This window comes from Symphalangus syndactylus, chromosome 10, assembly GCF_028878055.3.
Source record: "Symphalangus syndactylus isolate Jambi chromosome 10, NHGRI_mSymSyn1-v2.1_pri, whole genome shotgun sequence".
In the NCBI taxonomy this organism is placed as follows: Eukaryota; Metazoa; Chordata; class Mammalia; order Primates; family Hylobatidae; genus Symphalangus; species Symphalangus syndactylus.
Genome location: NC_072432.2, coordinates 126,937,497 through 126,947,467, shown reverse-complemented (window position 1 = coordinate 126,947,467; position 9,971 = coordinate 126,937,497). Strand labels below are relative to the sequence as shown.

At 39.3% G+C, this 9,971-nt stretch overlaps 1 pseudogene; it reads left to right on the top strand.

Moving 5' to 3' along the window:
• Positions 1–4,552: 4,552 nt before the first annotated feature.
• Positions 4,553–5,395, top strand: LOC129491493 (large ribosomal subunit protein eL6-like; annotated as a pseudogene).
• Positions 5,396–9,971: the final 4,576 nt, after the last annotated feature.

The window sequence follows — 9,971 nt, the reverse complement described above, 5'->3', positions numbered from 1 at the left end:
GGTCAACAGAAAGCAGGCAGTCAGTTGGTAAAACAGGAATTAGGGAGAGGTAAGGAAGATGAGTTTCACTTCCTTAATACTATCTGGGAGGCCTGAGAGTCAGTTTCCTAAGAAGGAACTCAGATAAGACAAATGTAAATTTCAAGCTTTAAGACCAGGAGGATCAATTTTTATTTTTCTCAAAAACTGTCGTCTATGGGCTGGTTTCATTTTGACCAAGGGAGTGAGGGCATTGTTTCAGTCTCCACCCAAGGCAGGCAGAGAATAGAAGAAACAAGACAGGATGGAAGGGAATGGTAAATGAGGAAAGCAGGGGAAAAGGAGGTCAAATGGGGCTGGATTCCTGATGAAAAAAGAAGAAAAACATAGAAAGGGAGAGTGGTAGGAAGGGTAGGAATGAAGTAGGGCTAACTTGGGGCAACAGGAAGAGGAGCATAGATACATGGCAGCTCAGAAAAAGGTCTAAAGGAAATAGTCAACCAAAGAAAGAAATGGCACACAAAACCAAAGCTCTAGGCTCTCTGTCTTAGACTGTTCAGGCCACTATAACAAAATGCCACAGACTAGGTGGTTTATAAATAACAGAAATTTATTTCCCACAATTCTAGAGACTGGGAAGTTCAAGATCAAATCACCAACAGATTCAGTGTCTGGTGAGGACCCGCTTCCTATTCATAGATGTCCATCTTTTGGCAGTTTCCTCACATGGTGGAAGAGGCAAGGGATCTTTCTAGGGCCTCTTTTTTTTTTTTTTTTTGAGACGGAGTCTCACTTTTTCACCCAGGCTGGAGTGCAGTGGCGCAACCTCAGCTCACTGCAAGCTCCACCTCCTGGGTTCACACCATTCTCCTGCCTCAGCCTCCTGGGTAGCTGGGACTACAGGCGCCTGCCACCGCGCCTGGCTAATTTTTTGTATTTTTAGTAGAGATGGGGTTTCACCGTGGTAGCCAGGATGGTCTCGATCTCCTGACCTCGTGATCCGCCCGTCGCGGCCTCTAGGGCCTCTTTTCTAGGGCACCAATCACCCCCCAAAGGCCCCACCTCCTAATACCATCATCTTAAGGGTTAGGATTTTAACACAGACACTTTGATTCAGTCCATTGCAAGTGGTGTTGAGGCAGGATGTGGTTGGGACCCAAAATTGCAAACAGAAGGAGCCCAGAGAAGTTCTCTGAGACAACAGCAAGAAAAAAGAATGATCCACTGCTCAAGAACCTTGCAGTACAACACACACCAGTTTCAGTGTCTAATGATATATGTCACTAGTTGGTTGGACATATTGAAAATAAGCAGCCAAATGAAAGAAAGGGTTTGGTTTATAAAATGCTTTTCATCCAATTTGTCAACTCATTGACATGACATGGGGTGCAGGAAAAATGGGAACAGAACTAAAATATGGAATGGCTGGATGATGCTGATTGCGTTCATTTAAAACACAATTTTAAATGCAGATTTTTTAAAAAATAAAAGCTGATTTGTTAGAAGAAAATGGCAGGTTTGATGTGAGTAATTGAGTTTGAGAAGCTAACAAAATGTCCAGACAGTGACATTTAGACAATTGAAATTCATGGATTCAGCTCAGAAGAGCAAATGTGTTGTACAAAGGATCTAGACTTTTAAAATATTCACACATTGGTTAGAGTTGAAACGAGGGGTTGTGTAGAAAGACAAAAATTAATAATAATCATACAAATTCAAAAATACATGTTCTAAGTCAGTACATGGGAACCACAGTGAGGTGACCATCAAGACCTCATAAATGAGTTTCTCCTTAGAGGTTATATATATATATATATATATATATATATATATATATATATATCAACATAAAATGGATCCAAAAAAAGACAAGAAGAGATATTTCAAAATTTTAAAAAGACAGAATGATTCCTGAAATGAGCTCTATCCCATACTCATAGAACAGTCTTGGCACATGATAGATGATCAACAAATATTGGGCTATTGAAGATGAATATGAATTGATTGTAATTAGAAGATCCATGTCTAAGAAACAAAGACATCAGTGAGAAGTTGGGTTGATCAGAGCCAGAGCAGCAGAAAGGCAGACACTTCATCACTCTCTGTGGCCCCTGGGCAGACTAAATCATACTGTGGAAAGGAACAAATGAGGATATTTCAGGCACAAACTTCCAGGACTTAGTTTTATGATTGAGTGTTTAAAGGCTTCAGGCTATTAAAATCAGAGAACTCTCCCAGTTATGTTTCTAGGCATACCTAGAAACCTTCTGGTTATAATTTGGCTCCCATGCAGTTTTCCTACAGGAAGATGTGCTGTCAAATATAAATGAATATTTGTTCCATTTGGTCATTATATTTCTCGTAGTAAATTAATAAATTTCCATTTTGTTCAACATATCATTGTCTTGTGAACTTTATCTCTTATGTCCTCCAGCATGACTGAGTTCAGTCATTTCTTGGATAGCAAAAGGATTACATTTCTAGGTTTGCAGGGCTGAGAGCAAGACTCTGAACCGCAGGGAACCCAACAAGTTACAGCATTCTGAAAGATTCTCAGGAGCTGGCCTACTGACATCCTTTAATTAGCTGACAAGAATAGTTCTAGATGGAGCCACACTGTACATGTTTGGCAAATTAATTTGAAACTCAATAAATTTTAGCCAACTTTCCAAGAGTAGAAATGATGAACTTTCAAGTTTTCACTGGAATTATAGCAAGACTTTCTTTCCCGTACTGACAGAAAGAGAAGTACAGTATAGTATATTAGGAACATATATTCTGGCCTTAGGTTGTCTGGGTACCAATTCAGCTCTGCCACCTACAGACTGTGTGAATTTGAGAGAGGAGCCTGATGTCCATATCAATTTTTTCATTAATAAAATTGAGATAGTAATACTATTTATCTCACAGAGTTAAATGAATTAATATTTGTAAATATTTAAAATAGAGGCTGCTACATTTAAAAAAATGACAATGCCAAATGTTGTCAAGGAGACAGAGCAACTGAAACTCTCATATATTACTGGCAAGAATGCAAAATGTTACAGCCCCTTCAGAAAACACTTTGGCAGTTTCTTATAAAGTTAAAGACATACTAACAATATGATCCAGCAATTTCACTCCTAGTATTTACCCAAGGGGAAATGAAAACAATTTTCACATAAGAACCCATATGCAAATATTCAAGCTACTTTATGCATTATTACAAAACACTGAACATAACCCAAATGTCCTTCAGCTGATGAATGGAGAAACAAACTGTGCTATATCCATATAATTGAATACTATTCAGAAATAAAAAGGAACAAGCTCTTGATATACTTAACATGAATAAATTTCAAGTGCATTATGCTAAGTAAAAGAAGCTAGACTCTGAAGGTTACATACTATATAATTGCAATTATATAACATTCTGGAAAAAGTAAAACAAGAAGAGAAAAGAGATCAGTGGTTTCCCAGGGCTAGGATAACAGGTGTTCACTACAAAGGGATTTAAAGGAATTAGGAGGGTGGAGGGATGAAACTGTTCTGTGTATTGACTGTAGTGATGCTATACTATCATGTGTATTTAACAAAATTCATAGACCTATATACCAAAAATGCTACATTTTACCACAATAAAAATGATATAAAGGAGGAAAGGGAGGGGAATAAATTAAGGAAGAGAGGGAAAAGAGAAAGGAAGAAGGAAAGGGAGAATGGACAGGAAAAATGAGAGAGAAACACTGTCTGGAACATAGTAAGTGCTATAGAAATGTCCGTTAAATAAAATTTTTTTAATGTGGCATGTTTTACATAATCATAAGACTCTATTGTCTAAAAAATATTGGTGAAATTATTTCCTAACTCCTAATAGGAATAATACCTGGAGTAAATAAGGAATTTATGTTCCTTATGGGAAAACAATAGAAGACATAGATGAGTAAAACAATCACGCATAATTCCACCATCTAAACATGACCACAACTGAAAATTAATTCACAGCCTGCCAGCTTTTTACTACAGGTGAATAAACCATTTTTTAACTTAGAAAATTGTTTTATACCATACATTTTGTTTTGGAACTACTTTCCACTTAGCAATATGTTCTAAAAATACATAGATCTGCATCATCGCTTTTGAGGACTGCTCATTTATGCTACCAAGACTGTTGCTGAACATTTCATTTGGCTCCATTTCTTCGGTAGTATAAACCAGACTGTGTTAAATATTCTTGGTATACATATCTTTGTGCATACAACATTATTTCTTTATGGTAAATTTCTAGAATGGGAATTGCAGTATTGAAAAATATACATTATATAATTTTTCATTCATAATGCCAAATTACTCCCCCAGAAGATTATATAATTTAGTTTCAGCAGCTGTGAATGACATTTGGGGCTGTATTTCAGTGGTTCTTTTCCTTCAAAATCTGACAATCCTTTTTTAAGACTACTTTGCATACTATAAATATTGGGTTTTTTAATGAAATGATTATTAAATGAAACTTGAACACTAGGAAAATGTACTGAATTTTTATCAGGCATCAAATGATATAAAACATGATTAGGGTTCTTTCCCATCTTGCAAGATGGCAGGTGAAAAAGCTGAGAAGCCGACACTAAAGAGAAGAAACCTGAAGCCAAGAAGGCTGACGCTGGTGGCAAGGTGAAAAAGGGTAACCTCAAGGCTAAGATGCCCAAGAAGGGGAAGCCCCATTGCAGCTGCAATCCTGTCCCTGTCAGAGGAATTGGCAGGTATTCTCGATCTGCTATGTATTCCAGAAAGGCCATGTACAAGAGGAAGTACTCAGCCACTAAATCCAAGGTTGAAAAGAAAAAGAAGGAGAAGGTTCTTGAGACTATTACAAAACCAGTTGGTGGTGACAAGAACGGTGGTACCAGGTGGTTAAACTTCACAAAATGCCCAGATATTATTCTGCTGAAGATGTGCCTGGAAAGCTGTCAAGCCACTGCACAAAACCCTTCAATCAGCACGTGAGAAAACTGTGAGCCAGCATCACCCCCTGGACCATTCTGATCATCCTCACTGGATGCCACAGGGGCAAGAGGGTGGTTTTCCTGAAGCAGCTGGTTAGTGGCTTGTTACTTGTGACTGGACCTCTGGTCCTCAGTCGAGTTCCTCTATGAAGAACACACCGGAAACTTGTCATTGCCATCTCAACCAAAATTGATATCAGCAATGTAAAAATCTCAAAACATCTTACTGATGCTTACTTCAGGAAGAAGCAGCTACGGAAGCCCAGACACCAGGAAGGTGGGATCTTCGACACAGAAAAAGAGAAATACGAGAATACAGACAGCGCAAGATTGATGAGAAAGATGTGGACTCACAGATTTTACCAAAAATCAAAGCTATGCCTCATGTGTTTGCCCTGACAAATGGAATTTATCCTCACAAATCGGTGTTCTAAATGTCTTAAGAACAACCTCATTAAATAACTGATTAAAAAAACATGATTAGGAAAATAAATCAGTTGAGCATCTAAAATAAAGTGCCACACTGTACATGGATTATTTGGGGGTGTCACCTACACTATTGTTGGCTACTTTTACTAGGCAGTTTGAGGAGAAGTCATTTCATTTTGTATAAAGTGACTTTATTTTGTATGTAGGGACATTCCTTAGAAAAATGATGATGTTCTAAATGTCTCTAGAACATGTAATCATGATACTTTGAAATTTTGTCTTATTGTTTAGCATATTTACAAATGGTCTTGAAGTACACTTGCCAGAGTGGCCTCTCTCTTTGGAGCAGTACCCTAAATCAATGACCTTCTACTTTTCTGTTAGATAGACAAATAGATATTGTGTGCATTTTCTTCATCCGGTTAAATCAAATGTTTTCAGAAGCCAATAAGCACCAACCCAGCCTGCTACAATTTCCCTGAATCCACAAACAAAAATCTGAATTTCATTCTGCCCAAAAGATTTATACTTTGTAAAACATATGTATTTCATCCCCATACTGCAATCCCTCACAAAATCATATTATGGTTTTGGAAACCACCTCTAGGTTTATTTCAAGTAAATCTTGGTCAAGAGAAGAGAAAGTCAATTGCAACCTCAACACCCAGAACTAGGAAGCAAAAGTGAATGTGTATTTAGCTCAGAAAGGATAACTGGGTCAATATGGGGACCTCAACATTCTTAAAATCTCTAGTAACATATATATTCCCAGATAACTGCTAGCCTATGTGTGTTTCTAAGAATATATTGCTTTGAATTATTCTCCTTAATAATCTAAACTTTCCAAATAATTATATTCTAATTCATCTTATATGAATATTATTGTGGATTTATTTTGTTAATTGCCCCCATGAGACAGAAAGAGTAACAACCTGATAAAAATGTTTGTGCAACATATTCAGTAATTACTTGACACATCATGATTGCTTTTAAATTAATATATATTAACATCTAATTACATGCTGGGTATTGCATTAGGCTGTGGGGAAAGTTGATGCTCATGCAGTAAGTCTTCATGGTCATGGAATGTGCAGTGCAGAACCTTTGTGACAGACAGGGAGCTTCGTGCTCAGATGTAAGTGACTGGACTGAAAGGCAGTTGAGTTCCTGTCGTCCTCGGCCGGTTGCTAGGCCCTGTCGTGTATTGATTATTGAAACATTTTCATTCCACATGCTCTGGGAAACTGACCTGAGTTCAAATATTTCCGTTGTTTGGAAAGCAGAGGTGCTGGCAGGAGCTCAGCTGAGCAGGGAGAGAGAGCTGAGCCTCCAGGTGTTAGAGGAGCCGATTAAAGCAACAAGCCAAAAATGAAAGGATTAAACCTTCAATCACTTACTGCAATCACTTGTAAGAGGCTAAAACCTGAGAAACCTGTACCAACTCCCGTTATTCCATCTTCCCCCAGAGAACAGCACACCAACAGTGGACACAGACTGCGGGGGTGTCTCACTGTTGAGGGAGCCCCAAACAGCTCCATGGACTCTGAGGTGGGGGGAGGAGGGCAAAGAGGGAGGGCTAGGAGTGGACATGGACTGGGTCTTCAAGACTTCCCCTTCCTCCCCACATAGGGAGGCCTCAGCAGAGGAGCCTGAAGAAGCCCCCTGCCTAAGGCCTCAAATTTTGTTTTTAAGTTAGCTTGGTGTTGTGGCATGCACCTGCAGTCCCAGCGATTCTGAAGGCTAAGGTGAGAGGATCACTTGAGCCCAGGAGTTTGAAGCTGCAGTGAGCCGTGATGACAACACTACAATCCAGCCTGGGAAACCTCAGGAACGAAGGTGCCAGCGCCAGGAATGCAAATAGGGAAGAGCATGACCTGCCAATGGGGCCTGAGGGCTTGAGTGCAGCTCCCTGCAGAGATTGGAATACACTGGTTGTGCCCCGAGTCTGGTGTGGGGAGAGCAGCTTCTCCCAAAAGCCTGCCAGGGAAAACCTTTGTAATTGCTGATAGCCAAGCCTCAAAAAAGAAAATCACCATTGTTTTTTAACCAAGAGCCAAGTTCAGGTGTCAGTATGATTGAAATCTTAATCATAGACATCTCTGTCTAATAATGAGAATCAATGATTTCTCCTAATTGTTCAACTCTCTCCGGAGATTTGAGTGGGGGAAGTAGGAAAACTTCTGAGGGCTTCATCACCTGGGAGAATTCCTACAAATCCCAACACTAGAATCTCTTTACGCATTGAAAACTTGCCAGGATTCTTGTGCCTTCTATGAAGAGTTCTAAAGGAAGAGCAATACCTTAAACTGCTTTTTAAAATACCTTCATTGTAATCAGTCCAGAAATCTGAAAGCAATGCCCTTGGAATTGAAACTAGGATAAATAACTGAGGGGGGGACGAAAGAGAGGGAATTAAAATTAAATTAGCTGCCCGGGCACAGTGGCTCATGCCTATAATCCCAGCACTTTGAGAGGCTGAGCCAAGGCAGGAGGATTGCCCGAGCCCAAGAGTCAGAGACCAGCCTGGACAGCATAGTGAGACTCTATCCCTACCAAAAATAAATAAATTTTTGTTTTTAAGTTAGCTGGGTGTCATGGCATGTACCTGTGGTCCCAGTTACTCTGGAGGCTGAGGCGAGAGGATCACTTGAGCCCAGGAGTTTGAGGCTGCAGTGAGCTGTGATGACACCACTGCAATCCAGCCTGGGCAACAGAGTGAGACCTTGTCTCAAAAAAATAAATAAATAAATACATTAGCCGTAATTTTCCTAAGGCCAAGCTTTGGGAGAAAAATTATTATTTCTTCATAATTACCTTTTCCAATAGTTCAAGATTTTTATCCCAGCCTGCTGTTTTACTTTCATTACAGTATTTTTTCTCCAAGAAATGTACTCCTGGCATGATTTCTTAAGACTCATGGTGTCTTCAAGCTCATATAACCTAAACCACTCATTTTTCAGGTGTTCTCTGGCATAACCCAACTCATATAGCCCAGTTATTGAGGGAAAGAGGCAGCCCCTCATTCTCTGAACACCCATCTGGGGCTCTTCCAACAGCACACAGGAGCTCTTCCCCACTGTTTCCTTTTTCAAATCTGATGTGACTTAAAGTCTTAGAGGAGTTAAGCTTTAACTTCTTCAAAGAGTGTCATCTATGTCTTATAGCAGAATCAGGTTTTCCGTTACTATCAGAGAGATCACCTGAATTCCTACATCAAATCTTCGGTGTCCTTCAAAAAGCAAGTTGTTAATAATCATATTAGGATAAAAGAAACATTTTCAGGGAAGGAGAGGGTTCAAAAACCCGCACTAAAAATGCTTACTCCATAGATCAGTAATCCTGGGGTCTAATAATTAATATAGCCTACAAATGCTTAAATTTTACAAAGGAAGTATCAACAGGTATATTCATTCTAGTTTTTATTGTATTGTGAAATTCAATAATAACTACTTGAAAATAATCTAAAAATGTGTAAATCATGGCACTTGCCTCCAGGAATTTATAAGCCAATAGAGAAAATGCATATAAAAATATATGTAGTACAAGAGTAGAGTTTCCAAGAAGCAAAAGGAGTCTCTTGACTAAGAAAATGGAGCGCTTAAATAATGAGTGAGGTCTGGACAGGAGACATGTTGATGGATAGGTCATTTCAGATAAGAGGAAGAAAGAATCTGGTAGCAGGAAATTACAGGGAATGTTTAACAAAAGATGAGTATCCTTGATGACTAAGTGTAGGATACACAAAAGTGCACAGTGGAAGGAAAGACTCCAGCTAATATTGAAGACGCTTTGTAGAGGGCATTAAAGGCCAAGTTTTGGTGTTCTTTCCTTTTTACCTGATGTGGTGGTCACTGCAGGCTACAGGAAGGCTACAATACATTCATGGGACCACTCATGCCATTTACAAAGCCTTGCCTCAGTGGGGTTTGCATCCTGTTTGTAGTTTCGTTGCTTTATCGATTAGCTAGCAATTACCTCAGTGTGTTTGGGTAGACAGGAATCAGAGAGTTGGCATCCTATTTTTTGGAGTCATTAAAAGTTGATTCTGACTGGGCAGTGTGGCTCACACCTACAATCCCAGCACTTTGGGAGGCCGAGGCTGGTGGATTGCTTGATCCCAGGAGTTCGAGACCCTATCTCTATTTTTAAAAAATGATCGTTTCTATGGTTTCCAATTATAAATGTTCAGCAGCTTAGCTACCAGGGAAGTTGACCATCTTTACCTGGTAGAAAAACTTTCAGAGTCAATAGACTGAGTTTCATTATTTAATTGAGCTTCACTTTTATAACATTCCAAATAGTATTGTGGCTGTCACTTTCACCACTATAAACAATGAGAATACAACGTTTCAAGTCCAGGATATCTAGAATCTCAGTCTAGAGTATCAGAAGGGGCTGTTCTCTGCCCGAGGACCTCTATGACTCTATTGAAAAGACAAGCTTTCCTGGATATTTCCTGGATCCCATCCTGCTTGGGATTTATCTCTTCTTCAGGGAGCTGATAGTCCGAGAATAATCACTTTTGTGAGTTGTGGAGGGCTGGTAAATACCTCAGTGTCTTGTCACCAATTCTTTGCCAAG